The sequence below is a fragment of the Lissotriton helveticus genome, chromosome 2_1 (genome assembly GCF_964261635.1).
Source record: "Lissotriton helveticus chromosome 2_1, aLisHel1.1, whole genome shotgun sequence".
Taxonomy (NCBI): domain Eukaryota; kingdom Metazoa; phylum Chordata; class Amphibia; order Caudata; family Salamandridae; genus Lissotriton; species Lissotriton helveticus.
In genome coordinates this window covers 1,803,606,457-1,803,632,102 of record NC_136059.1, presented here as the reverse complement: position 1 = coordinate 1,803,632,102, position 25,646 = coordinate 1,803,606,457, and positions in this window count along the sequence as shown.

The window sequence follows — 25,646 nt, the reverse complement described above, 5'->3', positions numbered from 1 at the left end:
CACAGGGTGACCGCGAAGGCCCCGATATGCGCTCCCTCCCAGAAGGTGGGGGCCAATCTCCCCCGGCTCGTGGCCTGCGAGCGCTCTAAGCGGCGGTGCCGGCGGCCGGAGGAGAACAACGGGGACACCTACAGCGCAACACGCGCTGAGAGCGGGGCACACAGCAGGGAGCGGAGCGGGCTCGGAGAAGCCGCAATCCGGTCCCGAACTGTAGGAGCATGCAGCGCACCTGGAAAACAGCAAACAAGCCCCACAAATACAGTCAAGAGATCATAAAGTGTATAAAATGGCAATATAATTCAATACATATATTAATCATATAACGCAATGCATTAAATTCAGAGTGAAAAGGTATACAGAGTAGAGAGGCACTTATCTGGGCTGCGGAGCAGCAAAGAAAGAGGAGGCCAGATTAGTGTCTCTCTACTTTGTATGCTTGTTTATGCTGTGATTGGCTGTAATACTGGAGGCGTGGTTCAAAGCCTCATGGGTATTGTTGTTTTTTACTAATGTAGTTTTACTTTCATTGGCTGCTGTGTTTTGCAGTAAAGAAATGAGAAAGCATAATCAGAAGCCTCCGGTCCTGCCATAGAATCAGGAAAGGGCATAGTATCGGCTGCATACTTCAACTTCTCGTATTTTTGTAACGTGAAGATCGGAAAAGAGAATATCGGAAGTACTAGATTATACTTCGTTTGTAGAACAATAAGAGAATCTTGGAAAGCAGTACTCAAGGTTGTAGAACTCGTAGAAAATCTTGTTAGCAATATACAAAATGAGCGATAATAAAATAACGGTATTGTAGGACTAGTAAGAATCTTGGCAAGCAGTGCTTAAATGTAGAATAGTACTTATTGTGTAGAACTCATAGGAATTAGTAAGCAGTACTAATCCTTGTAAGGCAAAGTCTTGTAGAAGGATAATTGTCCAATTTGAAATAAGTACAAATGAGCCGGCAAGGTACCAATTACGGAAGTCAAAATGCAACTTACATATAACACAAACTTCCAAGACGAAGGAAGACATTTTTTCCCTCCGCGCTGCTTAACGTTGCTATAACATTAGTTGTTGCCTTCAAGTTGATTGCGCGCTTCCGTGTTGCTTTAACAATAAAGATTAAAAGAAAATGAGGTACGCACGTAGACTCAAAGTAAGGTCGCGTTAGTGACCTGAGATGAAAACCTGCCGTGCCTATAATGTAAGAGTAATGAATGGGAATGTGTGGAATTTGCACAGTGATGCTTTGTCTTCTAAGTTATTTGGTTGTGGTGAATCATCTCAAATTTCTATGCCTGGCGATTTCCATTGGTGGGATTCTGATATCGTTGGAGAAAGTGTGAGTAAAGATGGAGAGAATGTTTCCAGTGATGGAGATGTTGTTACGGAACTAAATAACGAGAAGGTGGTTGCGGGAAACAGTGATGGAATGTGTTTTTTTCTGCTCAGAACAGCAGTGATACCAGTGATGGAATGTGTGTATATGCTCAGAACAGTAGTGATACCAGTCTATCATTTGGAAGCTCAGAAGAAGTAACGTCTGAGGAAGTTACTCGTTCTCACAGTTGTGATGATAGTGTTACTGGAAGAACAAGGAGATCTCCTAAATGTTTGTCAGATTATGTTCATTATGGTATTAAAGCTCGGAATTCTCACAGTTCTGAGTGAGATGTTTATTGTATTACAGTGAATAACCTCATTTTCTTTTCAGCTTGTTAGATAGGTTTAAATTATGTATTAGATAGGGTTTTTATTTAGTATAGTTACGTTTTTGTTCTTTTTACTTTATTATAAGAAGGGAGATGTGTTGTATACTCACGTGTACCTTCTTAGTTCCATAGAATTCAATACAGACTACTGTGTATGTAATGTAGAATGTTGGTGGGGTATTGAGAAGAATACTGGTTTGCAAGCTGGCCGTGCACTACGGTGCTCCTGGCAATAAATAAATAAGTACTTGCACAACGGCTCTGCATATGCTGTATTTAACATCGTTCTTCTATTTGAAGTGCATTTGATCCAGTTTTGCATATTTTATTATACTTTTGCTTTGGTCCATCTTCAATTTTAACTTGGCATTGCTCTAGTTTGCCTTAGTTTAAGTGCTCATTAGTGGTTGTGAAGAACAGGACAATGAAATATTGCTTAGGTGAAGTGCAAACACTCACCAAGTCCATTCACAATGAGCACACAAAGTTACAATATTAGCCCTCTTCAGTCATTTTGGGAGGCTAGTTCAGAGCCTTCTATTAAATAGCTGAAATGGAAGGCACACTTCATGAATTATATTCAAGCAGTAGATGAAGCGGGTAAGATGGCTGCCACACAGAAGAAAAGACTACTGTTACACTCATTGGGGCAAGCTGGGTTGAAGATTTACAATCAAATGACTAAGGGTAGTGTCTCTGGAGAAATCGATGTGTATGATTTAGCCTTGTTGTCTCTTGATAACTACTTAGCACCTAAAGCATGCATTGGTATAACAAGATTTAAATTCATTCAAAGAAAAGAGGGTAAGTCCAAGTTGGTGGATAACTATATTTCTGAGCTAAAAAATATTAGCATTGGATTGCAAGTGCAGATCCTTGCATGATGACCTAATTAGCGACCAGATTGTCATGCATGTGTGTAATCCAGTTATACAAGAGAGACTCTGGGTTAATGATGATGCTTCCTTGGATGAGGTCCTCACCATGGTACGTAAAGCGGAAATTTAAAGCAGATGTGCAGTAGCCTTGAAAGAGAATGTGCAGGATTCTGGGATGGTGGGCAAAGTAAATGTTGGTCGGGACATACAAGAGGTTTCCAGTTTTGGTTGTTCCAGTTTTGGTTGTGATAAACCTAGAACCAAGGAAAAGGTGAGGTACTACAGGTGTGATAGTCTTGAGCATTTGGCGTACAGTAAAAATTGGCCAGCTGCTAAACAAAAATGCAGTAATTGTGGTATTTTGCCTCGCTTTGCTAAGGTATGTAGGAGAAAAAACTCTGGAATCATACGTGTGGGAGATCTTGAAGTGGACTCTAGTATGACAGGAAGTGATTGTAATGATCAGGCAGGGGACGCACCTGTAAGGAACCTGGTTATGAATGTTTGAAATAATCTTGTTCTGAACATTAATGATGCCATGTATAAAAACAAACCGGAATGTTGGATGGTGATTGGAGGTGTTAAACTAAAATGTTCACAGACTCTGGTTCCCCATACACAATTATTAATAAAGACTTATGGGGGTCATCCTTTGTGCAAAACGTGTGGGAGCGATTGTTGGAACCTGATATACACCCAGAAGATTACAGCGGGCGATGAAGACCTATGGAGGTCATCCTTTCTGCAAAAAGTGGGGGAGCGATTGTTGGAACCTGATATACACCCAGAAGGTTACAGCGCAGAGAACATTGATTTATTAGGTTACAGGTGGTATATATTCCAATTTAAAAATAGAGAAAATCGCAAGAAACTGTATGTTGCCAAAACTGGTCCCCTGGTTTTAGGTTGGTTTGCTTAAAAAATGTTTCATGCCATCCTGGATACTAATAGCAAAGAACAGGTTTTGGTGGTTGACAAAAGCAGTACATTGGGGGAGAGAATGCTAAAACAATTTCCCACCATATTCAGTAGGGAGCTAGGAAATCTTTATGGAATTAAGTACTTAATTCGTATTAAGGACAATACAGTACCTAAGGTGCATAGATGTCATAATTTACCTTTATTAGTGATAGATGAAATTGCTAGTGAGCTGGAGGCATTAGTGACTTCCAAAGTAATTGAATCTATTGAAGCCTCGGATTGGATTTCTCCGGTGATATTTGCTAGACAGAGCAACGACAAGATAAGACTTTGTGTCGACTTGTGCCACTTAAATAGCAATATTGTGACTGATAGGTTTCCATTGCAAATAATTGATGAAATGGTTACTTGTTTAAAGGCTGCTAGATGGTTCTCCACTATTATTCTTTCTTCTGCTTACCACCAGAACTTCTATATACCAGAATCTAGGAATCTCACATCTTTCATAAACCCTTTTGGTTGCTACTGGTTCAGGCGCATGCCTTTCGGCTGAGCTTCGGCGGCCGTCGTATTTCAGTCCCTTATGTTTCCGCTGTTTAATAGAGAAGAGGGGGTTACCGTCTTTCAGGATGATGTTTTGGTGTTTGGTGCTAATAGAGTGGGACATGAGTCTAGGCTTCTTAGGGTTTCGAGAATTTTGGAGGAAAGGGGACTCACCGTGGGTCACTGGAAGTGCAATTTTGCAATTAGAAGTGTTACTTTTTTGGGACATGTGATAAATGAGCTACGTATTAACCCCAAACCGACTCTGGTAACAGCTCTTCAAAATGAATCTACACCTGCTAGTGAAGACGATGTGCGATCTTTTCTGGGTATGGCAGAGTTTTGTGTGAAATATATCCCTAATTGTGCAGACAAATCATACATATTCATCAGTTGCTCAGGAAGGATTGTGTTTTCTGTTGGTCCCCTGACTTTGAAAATTATTCCAAAGTTATTAAGGCAGTGATTGCAAAGGCTACTGCTTTAAACAGCTCTGATCCTGCAGCAGATAACATTATTACTACCTATGCGAGTAGTAAGGGGTTGGGGCCGTATTCTCCCACATGGATGACAGAGGCAGGAACATATAATTGATATGGTTCTAGGTCCTTGTCTCCTTATGAGGAAAAATACCCAATCATCTGAAAAGGATGTGCTGTTGTGTGCATGGGCTTTGGTGCATTTTAAATCTTTCATTTGGGGTAAAGTTTGTACCTTGCGATGTGACCATAAACCATTGATTACAATTTTGACTATGGAAGGTTCAGCCAATGCTTCTTCAAGGTTGGCAAGAATATCCATGCAAATGCAAAACCACATACAAAATTCTATATACTCCCGGCAAGGACAATATAGTGGCAGAGTTTCTCTCCAGAATGCCATTCATGTTGGATAAATGTGAAGATGACATGTGGAACGGGTTCCAAGTGGCATTGATTCACGATGAGGGTCATTCTACCATTAACAAGAGTGAGTGAGAATTCAAGTTACGTAAGGGCCAGGTACTGCAGGAAGTTTCACCATGTCTGATGAGTGGATGGCCAAGCAAGGAGTTACTTAGTGAGGCTGTATGACCTTTTTGGGAAGTGAGATCTGAATTGAGGGGAGAGGATCATTCCCCCTGAAGGTTTACATGCTATGATCATGGAGTTATGCCATGAGGGACATTTGGGCATTAGCAGAGCCAGATCAGTTCTTAAGAATCTGTTCTAGTGGCCTAGGATGGATATGGCTGCAGAAAGAGTGGTAGGGGAATGCAATGCATGCATCAAGGCAGAAATGTCCTTACAAAACTTGCGCCCTCCAATTTGTGATGGATTTCTTCCTAAGGAACCATGGGAGACAGCGGTGATTGATATTTTTGGGCCTGTATGTGGTCCGCTACATGGTTCCCAAAAATATTTGATTGTGCTTATTGATATATTTCTCCGTTGGCCTGTGATCAAGGTAGAGGGCAGATACAGATGTGGTTTGGGAATTTTTGAACAGAACCTTCACATCTGAGGACATTCCTGTAGCCATTGTGAGCGACAATGGTGTTAATTTTTTGTCTAACAAAACCAAAATATATTTTAAAGGCTTGGTATTAAGCAAAGGACCAAGTCATCATATAATTCAAGCGGCAATGGAATGGTGGAGAGATTTTACTGTGTTTTGAAGGGCACCATCCAGTTAGCCTTGAGTGGAAGTGAAGAAGTGGGAAAACGTTTGGGCTTACTGTGTCACTTGGACTGAGGCAACAGGTTTGCCATCATTTGTGGTAATGCGTGGACACAAACCAAGATCTAATATAACCCTGGTTGGTTGTGTTCTTCTGGTGTGGAATCTTGGACAAAGGAGGAAATACAAAACAGAATAGAACAGGTGCATAGTAGCAACAAGCAATATTATGATGTAAAACGTTGGCTGAGAGCTGCTGAGATTGAAGTTCGTGACTGGGGGCATGTTAAAAAAATGGCTTTGTTGGTAATGGAGAGAGTTGCCTTTTTATGCTGAAGAAGTTGTGGAATTATTGCAGAAAGCTGTAATACACATGGTAAGGTTTGGAATCTTAAAAGGATTGCCAAGGGGAAGAAAGTGGATGGTGGTGATGTAAATGGTAGGGAAATGGCTTTTGAATGGCTTATAGATGAAGGTATCTTGGATGAGCCAAGTCAGGGTACTGAAGAGTGTGGGCAAACCTTGTGGAAGAATGTTACTAACATTGATGTAATGGATGACTGACTCTATGATGCACGAGGGTGTGGGAATAACTGTTATGCCTGGTATGTTTGTGTTCCACTGGAAGCTGTTCTTTGGGGCAGTTGAAAGAAGGGCACTGGAGAATGTAGCTGTGTCCTTCCGTGCACCTCAGCCAATAAACCTTTTTGCTTAATTGAAGGATTCAGCGTATCTTTTCAACAATTCTGTCTTGAGCTCTGTGAATAGAGAAATTATGTAAAGTAGAGCATGAACTGGTGACTTCACGACGGCCATTTTTTTACCACATTCCATCGGTCCTGCTAAAACCGGGATGTTTGGAGATCGGCTGTAATGACGTGAATACAGATGTGGGGAGCAATGAAGGTCAGGATGTGTCAGTCTACACAGAAGGAGAAAGCAGTTATGTGGGGATTGACGGGAAAGTCTGTGGACCCACTATACCACTGAACTGTTGCCCTGGGGTTGCCCAGTACAGGTGACTGGAAAGAAGGTATGGCATGAATATCCAGTTGAGGTGGAGGGTCAGCGCAAGGTGCCCAAAGGCTAGAAAAATACCAAATGGTTAATCTGTAAGACACCCATATCACACTACTCATAGGCATCGTGGTCCTTGGGTGCAGTGCTTCAGTACTGACAAGCACCATTTTCTGAAGAGAAACCACTCTGACTTAGCCATACCGCACATCACCATCTTGCCACAATACTGAGATATGCCTTACATTAAAGGCACATGTTAGCACACATTCTGTTACTCACCCCTTGTGCATTACTCATATTTGTACTCATTTTAAGGTGCCAAGAAGGATCTACATTGCCACTGTAATTAACTCTGCCCTCTAATGCCAAGCAATAAGTACCTTGAATCAAAGTGACAAAAACTCTGTATAACTGACCTGTCTCAAAGTTCTACCCACCATAGAAAATATGGATGATGTATATAGTGTACAGATCTGCACTTTTCATAAGGGATCAACAGAAAACTTATTATTTAAGCACACTGAGAAAATATGACTACAGCAAATAGGTGTTTTCTTTTCTATAGTCAGATGACATCACAAAGGATGTCAAGGGAACTGTTCTGCTCTAAGGCACTAAGAAGAACGAAAAAGACTTTGAAAGAGCGTTCTTCCACCCCTATGATTGATGTAAAGCTGGACACAATCCTGAAAGAAATCTGCACTGTCAGATGCATGGATGAAAATAGTGAAATATTGAAATAAATCAAGCCTGTGAGAGTAGATTTTGTATACTTGTATACTTACACATAGATGATAGCAAAAAGACTGGAAGGCATTGAGAGAAGGAGATTCCATGCTGTCGCTGATTAGAATAAGGTAGTGCAGCTTTTACATTCTCAAACTGTGGAGATAGTTCTAATAGGGAAAATGCTTGGTACTATAAATTACTGAAAAAATCAAAACTCGATCAAATCTTAGACTCTAAGACAAATAATCACCTGCTTTATATAACACACCAGAGTAAATGTGTCAATGGTTGCTGACACAAATATTGGAAAAGCCAATAGGTCTGACCTTGGGGAGACAATCCAAGCTTTCAGAAATGTATTTCCCTTGAATAACACCTTAAATTCAGATCCATTGTTTGTAAATGCTTGGTGGTGGTAATGATGGTAGAAAATGTGTGGTATTGGTGGTGGCGTTGTTTTGGTGGTGGTGCTGGTATTGGTGGCATTGAAGATATTTGTGATTGTGGTGAGGAACTGGTAGCAGCATTAGGATTGTGGTATTGATGGTATTGGTAAAGAAGATGGTGGTATTGGTGGTAGTGGCAGCGGTGATATAGTGGGTGTTGGTATTGATTTTGGTATTGCTATTTGTGGTAATGCAAGTCACTCCTTACACCGTGTATTCAAAGTAAGTTTATTTGTACAGAGATACGACCCCACTCAGCAGTCCTGCCAGGCACAGCTTGCAACTGACTGCCAACGTTCAATCCCACAGACCCCATAGGTCATAACAGAATGTATGTATGTCTTGATAGGGCATGCAGCATCAGCCTGGCGGAAGCGGCCTAAGCACTTTACAACACATCTCCATATCTTGGGGGAAAAGAAAACCACAACAGTAAAACAACCCCCACCCCAACAAACACCCATACAGACAAAAGACAATACAAACAAATACACAGGTACAACCTGAAGCTGTCTGAATCTGTCTAGCACATCATGACACAATGCCCAGCCATGTGACTAGGTGTAATAACCACCATGTGACTATGTGCTCCAGAGGAAGGCAAGGCTAAGTGCTCAATCACAAACATAATCTCCCAAATAGTCCATAGGGCTCCTCACTCACGCCTCCCACCTGTCATGTGAAGCTACCATTGCCCCATCTCCTCTTCCTAACACATTTGGGTCTCCTGACACCTGTTACCTCCCAAATCACAAGTTAATTTACTGTCCTTTATCATCAACCATGGAGGCCACCAACAAGATTTACCTTCCACATCACCAGAGCTCTTCTGTACCACCCCTGTCTCTGGTATAAGGCTACTCTCCTGAGGTTCCAAGATTGTCAATTGTCCAATTTGATCCAATTGCCCCCCACCATTTTGACTTTATAGGGACCCCACAATGTGCTTAAACCATTTACTCCACCCTAAGACTGAAACATTTCTCCACAGTTTCATCCAAGCACCAGGATATCGTCCTGCAATACAATAATCTTACTAAGGCCAGACACAATCCCCTTCATCAATCACTGGAACACACTCACAGCTGAGCACAATTCAAATGGAAGTGTCACACCTCGCAACTGACTGCCAACATTCAAACACATAGAACCTCACTGGTGATATCAGGACGTATGTATGTCATAATATGGTATGCAGCCTCAGCCTAGCTGAAGCTGCCCAAGCACATTATAACACTATTGGTGTGTTATCTGTGGTGGTACGGTACTGTTGGTGGTGTGGTTGGAGTGTTGTGATTGTGATATTGTTGATGTGTGGATTTGGCGATGATGTTTGTGGTGTATTGGTGCAATTGTTTCTGTGACAGTCCAGCACTGAAGGTGTTGGTAGATGTAGGGTGGTACTAATGGTGGTATTGATGATGACAAGTGGTATGTTGGTGATGGGATATTGGTGGTGAAATTGGTATTGGTGGTGATAGTGGTATTGGTGGTGGTGTAGTGGTGGAAGTTGTGTGATAATGGATTTTGGTATTGATGGCAAAATTAAATGTTGTGGCATTGATGATGGGTTATGGGGGGGCGGTGTGGTAAGGTTGGTTGTGGTTTTAGTGATATTACATGAATTAAATAAACTATTGAATGTTGCAGGAAATGTGATTGCCGCATGTACTTTTAAGAGGTAAAACAGGCCCTCATACAATGTAATAAAAGCAATAGAAGCACTCTAGAATATGTAGGGCGGTGTATCAAAAAGCCAATCACATGTTGTGAGAGAGATTTGGTCCTGTGGTGGAGCTGAAATATATTTCAAATCATGGTTTACAAATGGTCATTCAGATAGCTAAAGTTGTTTAAAGCCAGACCTACAAAATGTACCATATTATTTTGATGGTCACAAGATCCATTTTTCTGCTGCCTTCTCATTTGAGACAAACTTAAAGAGGAAAAAACTATTTTCATATCACCCTTGGATCACAAAGTGGGATGTCAATTAAGGCTAACTAGATACAGCAGCCATGCTTATCACGATGGCTGATAAAACTCAAAGAGGGCGGCCACCAATTTAGAAATATCTACTCTTCCTGATGCAGAAGAAGGGAAAACTATCTGAGACACTTGTTGTGATCGTAGATGCCAATCTCCTAGAAAATCTATAGGCAATCACAAAGTTGCCCTCTCAAGAAAACAATAAACAATTTGCTACCAAATCTGACAAAGGACAGAGGCAAATCTTTCTCCCCACTAACCTTTACAACTGAATTGCCCACAATGATTAAAAATTTTCATTTCCCATTCCATAAAGTATGATTTAGGATTTACTTTTTTCAGACACACGCCATAAATTAACCTGTGCTCACCCTCTGGTAGTTTGGCACAGAGCAGACAGGTGTAACTTAAGAGGCACTGTGTAAAGTATTTGTGCAACACTTCAAACAGTTACACTGTTTAAACACCACAAAAAGAATCCAGACCTGTTTAGAAAAAAGATTATGAATTTATAAGTAAAAAAGATAAAGCCAATAAAAATCAAATAAGTAGAAGTCGAGATGTGATTTTCTAAAGATTAAAAGGACAAATAGTGCTTAGAAGCAATAGGTGCCTATGGTGATTGGGGCAAAGTCAAGAGTTCAGGTTGACCGTGATGGAGCACGGGACAGGAGCCACGCAAGGCCCGTTGAACAAAAGTACCTTGTTCCTGGTCACAACAGCAAGATGCAGAGTGCAACCGAGCGATGTGTCGATGTCAATCCCGCACTCGTCGCAATGCTTCTATTTTCTCCATGCAACTATAGCGATGCACTAGCCTGAAGACTAATGGAAAAAGAACAATTGATAGATGGAATGCTGAACAATGTCAAACATTCACCAGAGTACAGAGGTCTGGGCTTAACTCCATCCTTTCCATCCATCCGTGGTTCTGTCTGCATGTGTCACCTCAAGTGGAACGGGGATGCCCAGACGTGGCCAAGATTGATTGGCATATGGCTTTGTCCTAACAGATTTGGCATGGTGAGCAAAAAATTTATAGATTTAAGCCCAGGTCCCTGACTGGGGATGAGTGGTTGACCTTCTTCAACATTTGGTCCATCGGTTGTTATTTTTGTATTTATCCCCCCGAGTGGGACGGGGATGCCCAGACATGGGTCCTGTGGTTGCCATGCTACTGGATTTAGGCTATTCTGGCTGATGAGGAGTGATATCCCGAAACCAGTCCTAGGATGCTTGTTTCCAATCCAGGAAAGACTTGGCCTAACAGTTCAGGCTAGACTGTTCCCACGGAGGGGGGCAGGATCGAGACTAATTTGCTTATGGCTGTGTCCGTTCATCAGGTTTTCTTTTTGCATTGGTTCTGAAGATGAAGCGCTGGTTCCAAGATGCATTGATTCTGAAGCCGATGCAGTGGGGTTCTCCATGTAGTCAACAGGATGCATTGACCATCTCTCTGTAGTGGCGGCGATGCAGCGGTTCCAATGCATCCATTCCGATGGCGATGCAATGGTTCCAAGTGTGTGTGCCTGTTCTTTTCCAGCAAGAGCAGTGATGCATCAGTTCTGCTCATGCTGCAGTGATGTGCTAGTTCCAATGAAGCAAGCACTTAGCCCCCCTCCAATTGACCAGACACAGGAGCAGGGGGAAAGATTTTGATATCCCTGAGTCTTAAAACAGGAGGCAAGCCAGCATGCTTTCTTAGTTCACTCTGGATTGAAGTAAGTTAGTCTAGTTCTTCCTCAGCTGGACAGAGGGTCGCAGGCAGTAGGCAGCACAACAGAAAAGCAGGTCTTCCAGAGCAGCAGTCCAGCAGACTGGCAGTCAGCAGCACAGCAATACTTCCAACGGACAGAGTTCATCACAGTTCCAGCAGTGTCTGATTTGGTGGGGTCAGAGACTCATTACTTACACCCAGCTGTGCCTTTGTAGTAGAGGTGACTTCAAAGAAGGGCTTTAAAGTGAACAGAGGTTCTCCCTCCTAGCTCTGGCTCCAGACTCCCTACATGGGGCTATGGAGCCCTTTGTGTGGGGACAGAACAATTCCTATTCAGGTGTAAGTTTCGGGCTCCTCCCTCCCATTCTACCAAGGATGACCCATCAGGATGTGGATGGCCATTCAGTCACACCTAAACTTCCTTTGTGTGTGGCTGTCTAGAAGGAATGCACCATGTACAGCTGCCATCCTCCCCAGGCTGCAGGCACCACCAGAGCTAAAAGCAGAGAAATGCCATCTTTCCAAAAGTGAGATTTCTAAAACAGTATTGACAAACTTAACTTTGCCAGTAATGAGGATTTATCATTACCGTTCCAATTATATCAAACATGATAGAGTCTTCTCCATCATGAATTACAGCTTATAGGGTTAACAATGAAATCCCAATGTTAACTTATGAGGGGGGTAGGCTTCACAGTAGTGAAAAATGTATGTGGGTGTTTTTCACTACCAGGACATGCAAACCCTAACAGTACATGTACTGCCTTTTAATTACACAGCCCCATACCCTTTTGGCTACCTATGGCCTACATTAGGGGTGACTTATATGTCATTAAAGAGGAGTTTAAAGCTTGGCAAGGGGTTTTAAATGCCAAGTCAACATGGCAGTATAAACTGTACACACACGCTCTGCAATGGCACATCTGAGACATTTATAAAGTGCTACTTTTGTGGGTGGCACACTCATTCCTGCAGGCCCACTAGTAGCATTTAAATTACAGGCCCTAGGCATGTGTAGTACACTCTACTAGGAACTTATAGATAAATTAAATATAACAATTGTGGATACATCATTTAAACCATGTTTGGGGAGAACCCTGTAGCATTGGTTGGCAATGAAAAAGTGACCAGAGTCCTAAGGCAAACAGATAGAATACAGCAAAAAGGTGAGGCAAACAGGCAAAAAGTTGACCACCCTAGGGCTGTCAAATATAACAATGCCCCTTCCACTATACTGTGTACTTCTTTATTATTTGCGGGCTCCACCCTTTCAGATATCCTCTGTATTTACTTTCAGTCTGAGATCCTATTGGGACATGTCTTTTAACCACTTGATTCAACCAAGAACCATTCAGCTGCAGACTAGATTAAATACATATGGTGAGTCTTCTTATGACCCTTTATCATTCACTTACCTGTGTTCCTGCTCCTCTCATCGGTTGGGGTCAGGCCTCTTGCTGGCTGAAGCAACTGCCTGCTGATCAAATCTAATCAGAGAGCATGTCCATCTCCCCCTTTTTTGTTTGCTTCACAATTTCATACCATACATCTTGTTATTTCCCAACATTAATGTCTGTGCCTCCTGATATTAACACTCAACCTCTGTATTCTTCTCTCCTTGGCACTCCTTCCCCCAAATTGGCTGAAATATCTTGCCTATAATCTGCCATGGCCCACCAATAAAGGATTGCCCTGCAAAATGCACATGCACTGACATTCAAAAATGTGTCACTGATTTATTACAATGTAAATGGACCCTTTTACTTTGTAAAATGAAAGAGGGTCTTGGTCTGACTGGACTCTAAGTCTTCCAGCATTGCTGTCATTCATGATCTCACCTTTCTCCTTCTAAGTCCATGAAACGTAAAAGGGACTGCTTTAGGAGAGTGACTTGTATCAGCAATTCCAATAGGGGAAAGATGAATGCCCATATTTTATCCCTCTAATAAATGTGGGGTAGCTATTCTTTGCAGAAAATCCTTTTTTGTAAGATTATCCAAATGTGGACTTACATGGAAGGCAGATACGCCTTCATGAAAATACACACAATGTGATCCAAATTGATTATGAAATTGGTTTACTCACCCACATATAAAAGGATCCCTTTTTTCCCCATGAGTTTGTGGCTATTGACAGAATTTCGGAACATCTGCATAGTAATAGGTGGTAACTGGAAACTAGCACTATGCCTAATCGTGAAAAGAACTTTCCCACTGGAAAAGTTCTATGCTACAGGCCGGGTGATTTTACATAACATCATGGATATGGATCTTCAGGTCCCTCCAATCGTTACTTACTAATATTTTTTGTGGGTGCTCATTAGGGAATCAGCTACAAGACTCTACTCAATATTACAATAGCCACCAAATACTTGACCTTTTGCTGATGCTAAAGAACAAAAAAAGCATAATTTGAACACATCATGTACCTCCAAATCCGAGTATGCACATTTGAAAAGGTGAGTAGATGAACAAGGCGACAAAGTGAGGTGTCTCTTAGTTGCCCAACCAAACAAAGAGGTACAATACATGCTACCAACTATTTTTGATGATGAGGAGTTCCTCCATACCCACCCGATTGATATCACCACTGCATTTGACTCATTTGTATGGACACTTTACCAATCAGAAAGTGTGGGTGACATTGCTGCATTTTTAGCCAACCCTTTTACGCTTAAATAGATGAACCAAGAAAGGTGATTGTTGGAAATAATAACATATATTGACACCTGGGTAAATGCTAAAAGATAAATAAGGCCCAATGTGCAATGTTTCTCCTCTGGGTTTATAAGGACCATTGGAACACTCCACCTGGACTTAAATAAAGCTCAATGTTGCCTCATCCTCAAAAGTGTGCCTAGATGGGGTATCACTGGCAGTATGGGGGGGCAGAGCTGGCCACAGCACACTCACACCTGAATAGGCTGTTTCCTGCCTTCATACAAAGTATTGCAAACCCCATTTAGTAAGTCTGGAGCCAGAGCAGGAAACCTGAGCACTTCAAAGGGAATTTTCTGAAAGCTTCTCCCACATCAAAGAAGGCACCAAGTATAAATATTACACCTCAGACACCAACACTTCAGATCACTTCTAGACCTGGGGACTAGGCCTGGGTGGAGTTCGGCTACGTCAGACTCCTGCAAAGTGACCAAAAAACTCTGCCAAGCTACACGGAGTTCAGCAAGTGTCAGAATGCATATGGTTGTGCCACCTGCGCTAATTTTTAGAGCTGGTGTTTGTCCCATGCGGGACAATCAGCACGAACTGCACCATGTGCAGCACAAAAGGGCGCAACTTCTTTGTGCCACTCGCATAGATGTTCTACTTGAGTGACAGCTTCATCAACACAAACAGAAGGTTTCTCAATGCAAGCTGTTGCGGCCATTCGCGAACACCTGCACTGAGAAATATTGCAGGGAGGTGGTCTGGAGTAAGATTCTCCTCGCTCGCGCTCACCAACTTAATGTTGTTAAGCATGAGTGAGGAAAAAAGTCTGCTTCACGGTGCAGAGTTTTTCGAAACTCCATGCTCTGCGCTGAACACAGGATGGACAAAACTCTGCAGACTCCATGAGCGGAATTTCAGGCCTAGGCCAACTGTGGATACTGTCAGGAAGAAAGCCTGCCCCACTGTGAAGTCTGCCCTGCTGGCCTTCTTTTCTGCCCAAGGACTGCTATTGCTGCACCAGGAATATTAAGCTGTAAGTGCCCCTGCTGTATCCAGTCTGCCTGTGTGTCCCAGGACTCCATGATCTCCAAGGGTCAGTTAGCTGAACTCCTGTTCTCAAGCCACTGAGATACAACAAGCTTTTCTGCAATTCCTGTCTTTGACGCTGGACCATCATCACCTCAACAACTCTGCAAGCTTGATCCAGTGTGATGCTGGGCCCTGCAGCTCCTCACAGCTCCGATGCAAGAATGCACATCACCTGGGCGGCTCTGACAGCACCGGCCCAGCTTGATACATCTCAACGCCGAAAACCGTCCCAGCTCAATGGAGTGTGGCACATCTCAACACATGTCCGTGAAAGCCCCCACCAGCTCACTAGCATCAGCCTGGTGAGATGCACCCCTACCTCAGCACTGATGCACCATTACACAAGTGTTCGCCAACTCCAACAGCTTCCTTGACAATATTGCAGGACCTCACATCACAAGCTTTTGTCGACTGGCACTGACTTCGATGCACAATAAATCTTGGTGCAGGACCTAGCATTGCAAGCACATCGACAACTGTTTCTCGACACTGGCCAGTGAAACTCAAAGCAAGAACTTCACAACGCTCCACAACCAGGATTTAAAATACTCTTGTTCAGCAAGCCTAACTGGGTCCCTGTAGCTGTCCTGCATTCCATTTTAGTCGACTTGATCTTAGGACTTTGTACCGGTACCATGTGAACAGATAACCACAGTTAACGCTTTGCGCTTTCTGGTGCTACATTCACTGAAACCGTTAAAACTGCATAGCTCTGATTATACTGATGGTATTTTTGTCATTTTGGTCTTATTTTCTTTATTAAACTTACTCTAAGTTTTTAAAGTGGCATATATATTTTTTGTTTTGTGCTTCCACTTTATTACTGTTTGAAGTGTTGCACAAATACTTTAAACATTGCATCTAAGTTATTACTGACTGCTCAGTGCCAAGCTACCAGAATGTCGAGCACAGGTTACTTTGGGGTTTGCTTGTGACTTCACCCTGACAAGGACTGCGGTCGCTCCTTGGATAGGGTTTCACCACCCTCATCCTCTAATCCATTTTCTTAGATCCTCCCGTCCCTGCTTATGCATAAAGGTTAAGATCAATCAGTTAAGAATGGGGATGGTATACAATTGGATCATCTGGATATTGGTTTGAAGACTTTTTTATTTTGTACTAACAGTACTTATTAATTTGGAAATGACAGAGTGAACTAGATAATAGATTTGTGTGAAAAGGATTGGCTTAATCGTTTAGAAAGCAAATCATGGACCAGTGATTTCTATCAAACAAATGTGAAGAGTGCCCACCCTTGTGTTTTTAAATCACTCTGCTTTAATTTACTTATTTGCCATATCAGCCTCAGGCTTGAACCGTAACTTGTGAGTCGTATTTGACAACAACCTGTCATTTGTACCAAATGTAAAAAAGGTTGTCAAGACTGCAAGTTCCAGCTCATCCCCTCTCTGTTGCATCCCAGCTGTTCCACTACTGGTCCACTGTGATGATCTGATTCTTGCTGCTGTGCTCACCTACCAAATATTACAAAAACATCTATGGACAACTCCCAGTCAAATTGCTAGGTGAGCTCCAAAAGGTACAGAGAACGGCGGCAACCGGATCCTGACTCTGAAATTGTTAAAACCGTAGATAAAGGGCAGTGCTGAGCGGCCTCCATTCCACACAGGCTGTGAAGTGCTGCTCTGGTTTCAGATCAGCAAATAGGCAACAGCACGCCTATCTTACATGAAAGATTCACTGACTACTTTGCCCAAGACTGCAGATGGGTATAAGTGTGCCATGTAAAGGTTCAACGGGGAGCAGCTTCTCTGTGTGTATGATTCAGTACTTTGGTCTGAGAGATCGGAGAAATGAGTAAAGCGGTGTAGGGGTTTAAAGATGTCTGGTGGATCAAGGTCAGGATATCAGCACTTTGATCTCTCTTCTTACTCCTGCCACTCAAGGGCTTTGCCTTTTTCTTGTGAAGATGTGTGTAGTTACGGTTGTATTCATTCCTAACCAAAATGGCTGTCTTCTCAGTTTGTGTTGCCAAAGCTTTGTTATCCAAGAGGATGTTTGACCATTTTCCTTTCCCGTTCTCATATATAATGGAGCTTGAATCACAGAAGAATGCATCACAGCTTTCAATTCCCCTATTTATCATTGTGTTCATTGTCCACATAGATACTTTTTGTCCATATGTTTTTCTCCTTTTTGTGCAGCTAGTTTCCCTTTTGGATTCTTCCACCTACAAGGTCATCCAAGGCTTGTTCTTTACTCTGTCTCAGGATAGTTTTGGTGTTTTACTTCCCAATTATTGTAAAGTTATTCATCTTGAATCAGTAATTTTCCATAATTGCCAAGGAGGATTTAGTCTATCGTGTGTGGCTTTTCAGTCCTAACTGGGATTCTCTTAAGGGGACAGGTGACAGCTACTATTTGTAGGCTAAGTGCAGGTTAACAAAGGTAGGAGTCAAGAAGTCATTGAGGACACAAGAGAGGTATTCACTGTGCCCAGTCCTTAAAAAATACATGTTAAGTTATAACTCTCACACTTTTCTTGTGCATCTGGTCCGAACTGAAGTAGAAAGTCCAGTAAAGTTCTATGTGGCCTTGCAATTGACTGTCTAGCTAATCTGTCCAAAACAGATCATCTTCCCTCTGTCTTTGATACAAATGTGTACGTTTGGTATCATTCCTCATTTAATGTCAAGTCTTTTGTAAGTATATCTCAATGACCTTTCTAGATAAGTCTGAAAACTCAAGCTTCACTGCAAAAATAATATAAAGAATGCATCTAACATTTTTAAGAATTCCCCACTAGTCTCATGGGAAATTGTCATGCTGAAATTTATGTACACCATAAATTCAAATCTCGTAAATGTTCTTGCTTAGGTCAACTTTGTGGCAGGATAGGGTCTGCTATACCAAGATGCTCAAATGGAATACACGCAATTGAAAAAGGCACATTAGTAGATTAGGCTACATTTGGAACTATAAGTGGTTCAAAAGAACATTAGGGGGGCAAGGTTACAACTTTACTGTCTTCTCCAAGAAATATTTATGGGTCAATCATGATACTTCCATGATGAAGGCAGAGACATTTTCCAATAAATGAATGCAGCCATGTTTCTTAGTTTTATGAGGGAAGACCAAGGGCCTAATTACGAATGTGGCAGTCCATGAGACTGCCAAACTCAGGGTGGAGGTGCGGTGGCGGTCGGGGACCACCGCACCAGCGATCCAACTGCTCTATTACGAGTACGGTGGTCGGACCTCCAGAGAACCGCCGCAACTGTCAGGGGTCTGTGATGATGTAGTGGTCTTGTGGGTGCCATATGCTTGGTGGTGCCGCTGCATGCTTGGTTGTGCCACTGCAGCCTTGCCAAGCATATTACAAGTTTCCTCACTGCCAGCAGTATCATGGCAGATCTCATGACATGAAACTGCTGGCGGTGAGGAAACAAAGGGGGCCCTACAGGGCCCGCTCCTACCCCTGTGCATGGAGGTGCATTCAGGGGGACACATGTTGAGCTCACCTGTGTACATGCACCCCTGTTCCTGAATAGCATGGACTGCACAGTCCATGCCTTGTAGAAACAGGCATTGGCGGTTCTGTGGTTGTGCAATTCTAAGGCTCACATATGAGCCTTAAAACTGCACTGATGTGGGGCTGCCACTCCAGACCACGAAATTACTCATAATCTCATGAATGGGTGGGTTGCAGTCCTGTTTGGCGGTTTGTGAGTGGGGCGATGGCCACTCCAGCAAACTCACAATTGGGCCCCAAGTACTCTCTCTTATTTTGACACAATGCATTTTTAGTAGTGCCCTCATCATTTACATAACAGTAAAAGGCATTAATTTTTCCATTGCCCTACGGTGGGCAGACATTTTCCAATTCTGTCTCATCTAATTGCAGTAGATGCTCGTGGAGGGAGTGCTGCGGGGCGGTGAGGCGGGTCTGGGGAGGAGCTGGGTGGGGGTAGTGAACTACGTAACACAACCGAACAGGGGTAAGTAACAAATACATAAAAAAACGAATTTCATAGTGCGTGCTGCATTGCCAAATGTGATGCAGCGTGTGCAACGAAATTCGTTTTATTTATCTGTCTACTTACCTCCGTTCTGACGTATTCATAGTTGACTACCCCTCCACCATGCTCCACCCCTGCCCCACCCACCCTGCAGCACTCCCTCCACGAGCCGCTACTGTCTAATCGTAAATGTTATACTATCACGTGTCTCAAGATATCATCAACCTACTTCCACATTTAAAACATATGTTAAACACCACATGACAGGAGACACCATGCATGATAACATCAGTGACGTACCCCACTTATTGCACGTCTACTCACAACCTAGTAACAGAATAGTGAAAAAAATCACACCATTAAAAAATCCGGACACTTGCATGAAACGTCACTTGGTTTCTCAACATTCACATACTTTCGTAAGATTGCACAAGAGGGAGAGTGTTTAGGAACCAAGGGCATGTTGTATGTACAGGCAGGCCACACAAAGGGGGTCATTATGATGGCGGATTTTCCGCATACTCCGGGCCGGCGGAAGGCACCGCCGGCCCGGAGTATGCGGGAAATCCGCCGAGGAGGCCTGCAAGACCCACCGCCAAATCAGGATGGCTGGTGGGTCTCACAATCTGTCCGCCGCTTTTCCGCCGCGGTCGGAAGGCGACCACGGCGGAAAAGCACCAACATGGCAGGCGGTGTCTATCAGACACCGCCAGCCATATTAGGATGTAGGGAAAGTAATGCTTTTTCGCGGCGGCTTTTCCGCCGTGGAAAAGCATACGGACAATCACTTTGGGGGCCCGTTGCGGGCCCCCTGGGTGAAGGTTGCGTGGGGGGTGCACATGGGGGGTACCTATGGTACCCCCCTGCCTTTGCGTGCACGAAGCGGCAGGCACCGTGCGGTGCTTGCCGCTTTGTGCATGCAAATGCACAGCTTTCGTTTTTTACATTGCGGCGGTGCTGCTTCAAGCAGCACCCGCCGCAATGTAAAACAAACAGGATGTGACCGCCAGGGTGGCGGTCACATCCTAATTGCCATGGAGGGACCGCCGCTGCCCATGCAGACGGTCCCTCCTACTCAGGGGTGGCGGACGGATGCAAGTCCGTCCGCCATCCTAATCGGCCCCAAAGTGTGCAGTGTTTTGCCAACCATCTGCCATTTTGTGATGTTACCTATATTCTTTTAGGCTACTTTACAAAATGCCCAAACGGAGAGGGTAGCAAAATGATTTATTTAGTAATTAGGTAGGTTGCTAGTTGAGAGATCAGTGCAATTGGCTATGAATATAAAGGTAGTGGCCTGCAAGAAACGACATATCTCGATCCCTGAGTTTGCATTCACAAACAGGAAAAAATATATACACACATATATTAGCATATGACCCTTAAAGGAACAGTTTCGGCTTTTACAAAAATATGTTTTCCCTTTAGGGAAACATCAGGGATAGCATGCAGTTGTCCCCCTGATCACTGTCAGCTCTAGCTGAGGCTACCAAACATAGGGGCATATTATCAAGGGATTTTTCTCCGCTTTTTTGGCTTTAAAAACCAAGAAAGCGGAGATAAAATTATCTCCGTATTACCTAGCTTTCGCTAACACCGGTTAGCGACAGCTAGTAGGAGATAGCGACCATCTTGGGCCCCGCTTTGCATGTCAGAGATATTTATCACTAATGACGTGCAAAGTGGGCGTGCTAAGATGTTAGCGACTGGAAACAGGCACTAACATCGCTATCTCCTTTTACCAACTTTTGGAGATATTCGCGCTAAAAGCGCAAATATCTCCAAAAGCTAACACCTGCCCTGAGCAGTTCTTAGCCATGTTATCCAATGGGAGGTGGATAACATGGCTAAGAGCATTAGCTCGGTAATGCATGAATATCGCTGACTATACAGCGATATTCATGCATTTCGGCCGATTTTTATCGCTTAGGAGATAAACCTTGATAATAGCAAGGCTCCTAAGCGATAAAAATCGCCGCAACACGGCGATAATATTATTGCCGCTAAGCCAACATAGCGATAATTATCGCTAGTTGTTGGTAATATGCCCATAATTCCAAAAGGGCACGTCGTCCATTAGGGACAGCTTCTCCTTCGTGAACCAGACACCTCACCAACCCTTGGTGTCTGTATCAAATCAATGTTTTACAGCTATAATCGGGTCTCAAATCACTGTAAAATTTCACCGCCAATCACAGTTTGGAGGGGACTTTGAATGTGTTGTGGTCCACTTTTGTACTTTGAAAATACTTTTCTGACAGCAAAGGGGCTTTTGTACATCACACATATTAATGTTGTGGTCCAATCCCTATCATTTTGTAATGTGCTAGCTTTGCAACTGCAAAATCATTTTACACATGATAAAAATTCATATACTACATTCGAAATTGGCTTTAAAAAAGACCCCTACCAATGACACAAAAGCAAGGAAAATGAGAGTGTAGAGACCAATGCTTATTGCTTTAATACTGATGCATGGGAAATGCAATAGTATTGGGCCCTGCAGGTTTCTTCAGAAGAAAGTAATGTTTTGTTGAGGCGTTTTGAATGTTATGTCGATTATAAGTTAGACAGATGTAGCTTCATTACTAGGACCCTCAATGGATCAGCTAAAATTGTGTGACATCTTATGGATCACTGCTGTTGTATGGACCACATGGACTCCACAGTGAGTTTTCCCAAGAGTTGATTGATGTATTGGCATCCCGTTTTTTGCCTCTCCAATTCGAAGGACTGGTGACTGGGGTTCACACTGATGTTAAAAGAGGCTCTATAAATATATATTTACTTTATTCAGTTATTACAACCATCAAAGTGTACATCCAGAAACATTAAAAACTGCATCAGTTTTACAATGATAAAACACAAAGCGTACATCAGAATACTTATGTAGAAAACATTCCATAGCCCCCTGCGGATGGGTGACTGCAAAACGGGTGGTACCATACAATATAAATAGTGACAATAGAAACCTATTTGGAGCACAGCAATTGGATACTCGAATCATATCCCAAATCGATCATCTAAATGAGCATCGGTTACATAATAAGCATGGTAATATAATCATATAGTTAAAAAGATGGAAAGTTAAAAGTTAAAAAGGAGCATGTAATATACATTTAATTGCTCAGGGTAATCCTTGATTACAACTCTCATTAACCGCATGCGTGCTGCGGCGATTTTCACGCTACGCGGCTTTTTTCAAAAAGCCGCGTTAGATGACGAGCTCAGCTCGTCATCAGCGTGCGAGCGGCGCAACTGATGACGAGCTCAGCTCGTCATCAGCGCCGAAGGGGTTAATAGGGTCATACCGAGGGTTATAGTGAGCAGTGTTTCAGTATCAGTGCACAATAAGAACAACAACAATAGACACCCACTAAACTGCAAAACAGTAATACAGTACAAATGCTAACTATCGGTTTGTCAGAAGCAACCTAAATTAGGTGATGGGGTCGTATGCCTGACCAGTAATCTAAGGATGTGTAAGTTACATAATGAGCATGGGGACAAAAACATGTTACATACATTTGCTTACATATAATCATACTTGATTATATCCCAATAGATAGTCATATCAAGATATAACGTGACCTGTGCATCAATATCAATATCAATACAAGATAAGAGCAGCAAAAAGTGTTCACAATTGGAGAGTGTAAAGGACAGGAGAAAACCCATAACTAACTACACATCACTTTTTAAAATTATTCTTCCTTTATACCAAGCTGCCTCCAAGAATGTACCCACAGATAAAACAATTTTAAAAGATATCTCAGTTTTTGAAATCCTAAGTGCTGCCTGGCATCCAGAGACTCCCTGTTCACGACATATGGGAATAATCCACTTGTGATTAATTTTCATCGCCCTGGTTGCACACAGGGCAAACCATGGACACTTGTTCTTTTCTCCGTTTATGGGTGAATGATCTTAGGGGAAGTGTCCCAAAACGAAATCATAAAAAAGGCTCTTGGGTAAGGAAGAGGGTATAAAATCCAAGTGATAAAAATGTATAATCAAGAAACACATTGGTCAGGGATCCAACAGGGCTTCCATTTACAAGTTCTTTATTAATATATCCCCAATAAGTAGCTTTCAGTACGTTTTTATCCGCTTTGTTTCATCTGGTGGGATCAGTCCAAAACATATGTAGTCCTAGCTTCCCCATCCAAGTACGCAAGGGAAGAGACCTGGCACCTAGTATATTTAATACTTCATCAAGCGAATTATATATATGGCTAGTTCGGATGTACTCCAGAGACGGACGCAAAAGACTAGCATTTTTAATACAGCCACATCTATTACTCTTTTTAACCCCAATTCAAGGTACAATGGGATAAGGGGTGAACTGGATGGAAAACAAACTTGTTTCCTAGCAAAATTATTTTCTGCAGTTGGCAGGAGCTGAACATGCACATAGCCCCATATTTCGGCCACATAGATCGCAGCCCCTTGTACCTTAGCATGATATGTTTCCAAGACTGGCGATACTACGTGAGACGCTGTTCCCTTTTGTGTCCTAATGATGGCATTAGACCTATGCTCGATTGAAAGTCTGCTCTTGGTAACCTGACCCAGCCACTTGAGGTTCTCCATAAGTCACACCCCTAAATAGTCAAACTTGTCTACCCTTGAACTACCTTATTATCTACCCGGATGACTGTTTTTTTCCTTCCTCACCCCCTTACCCAGCACCATAAATGTGGTTTTGTTGACATTTAATTAAGGATCCAGAGACTTACAGAAGTCTAAGTATCTATTAACCAACGTCTGCAGGCCCATGGGTGTCCTGGAGATAAGGAGGTAGTTATCAGTGAATAGTAAAATTGGTACCTTCCTATTGTTCAGGTTTGGGGAATAGTGTACACATTTTTCTAAGACTTCAACCACATCATTTATGTACATGGTAAACAGAGTGGGTGCAAGAACGCAGCCTTGGCGAACCCCATGTTCAATCGGGATACGTTCTGTTCGCAATTGGGACCCCAACGAACCTGTGCAAAGTTATTCTCATGCAGTTTACTTAGGAGTTGCACAAGATTTTAACTCCAAGGTTCAATAGGACATACCATAGCTTTGCATTTGGGATAAGGTCAAATGCAACTCTAAGATCTATAAAAGCTACATAGAGCTTTCATTCCTGTAAAATAACTATTTTCCAATATAAAATTGAGAATATAAAGATCTGATCAAAAGCACTGACTTTTGGCCTAAAGCCAGCTTTGAAAGGTGACATTATGTTATTAGCCTCCACCCAGTCAATCAATTAATTTAGAATTTACATGGTAAATATTTTCTGACATTATCTATCAAGTTTATAGGCCTGTAGTTGGCAGGGTTACTTGCATCTCCCATTTTAAATACGGTTATAATCTCAGCACCCCTCCAGGATCCTGGTACTTCTACCACTGCCGAGATAGCATTTGCTAACGTATTAAAATAGACTGATCAGATTTGCAGCTCTGTCTTATAGAGGTCTCCTGGGATTTTATCAGGGCCTGGTGCCTTGGCCGCCTTAAGGGAATCAATTGCACTAACAGTTTCTTCAAAACTAAAGAAAAATTGAATAGTGTCTACTTCCAGGTTTACGAGTTGTAATGAAGCAGAGCAAATCTGACTATTACTTCTGGCATGGTCATTGTTCTCTTTTGCTGTGTACAATGCGGAGAAGTGTGCCACCCATTTCTAAGGCGAAATATTGTAGCAGGGGGACTTTACACCTTCAGGCTTATTTAGCACTACTAATTTCCAAAAGGTTGTATTTTCATTCATTTTACTAGCAACAAGCAGATCCTGTCAGTATTTATCTTCTCAATCCCGTTTGGCCTGCTTGAATCTAATTTTAGATCTGTCCCCTTCTATGATAACCTCAGTGAACTCTTTGCTATTTTTCATGGTGAGTCAGAGCATGCATTCTATTTGGAGTGTTTGGTGTTTGTGACAGTCACCTCTTTATAAACTATATATTTTTGCATCTCTCTAAACAACTGCTTGTGCACAGTTAAAATAGGAATATCAGCTGCTCTTTCCCCCTCAAATTGATATAAGGAAGCAACAAACTGCCTGTATAACTCTGAATATAATTTTTGATTTGCCAGGGCTTTGGGCCATTTAAAAGAGTGGTGATTGTTAGTTACAATCGGGGCAGGCATAACTGGGAATCAAGAGTTCTTCCCTGGTTTCAAAGGCTCACCAAGACAAATCTTCTTGAGAGAGTTATTGTCACTCTCGGATCTTGCATTAACTTCCATATCAGCCAACAACTGCCACAATCTCACATCAATAAGTACATAATCAATAACACTG